We start from the raw sequence: 206 nt of genomic DNA, 5'->3' as shown, positions 1-206 counted from the left end.
TAATATTCATATTTTTCTATACAGTTATTGCTTTATCACTCTCCCCTCCCCACCCTTTTTGTGTTTGTGTATACACATGCTAATATCTCTTATTTGCTTTTAATTTGCCTTACTAAATGTGTCTATACAAATGCCTGTGAAATGCTTTTTGGGGAAAAGAAGACAGTATGTTACTAAATTAACAGTAATAATAGTAGGTAAAAATA

The sequence above is a fragment of the Propithecus coquereli genome, unplaced genomic scaffold (genome assembly GCF_000956105.1).
Source record: "Propithecus coquereli isolate 6110/MARCELLA unplaced genomic scaffold, Pcoq_1.0 Scaffold156, whole genome shotgun sequence".
In the NCBI taxonomy this organism is placed as follows: domain Eukaryota; kingdom Metazoa; phylum Chordata; class Mammalia; order Primates; family Indriidae; genus Propithecus; species Propithecus coquereli.
Note: the sequence above shows the minus strand (reverse complement) of the source record.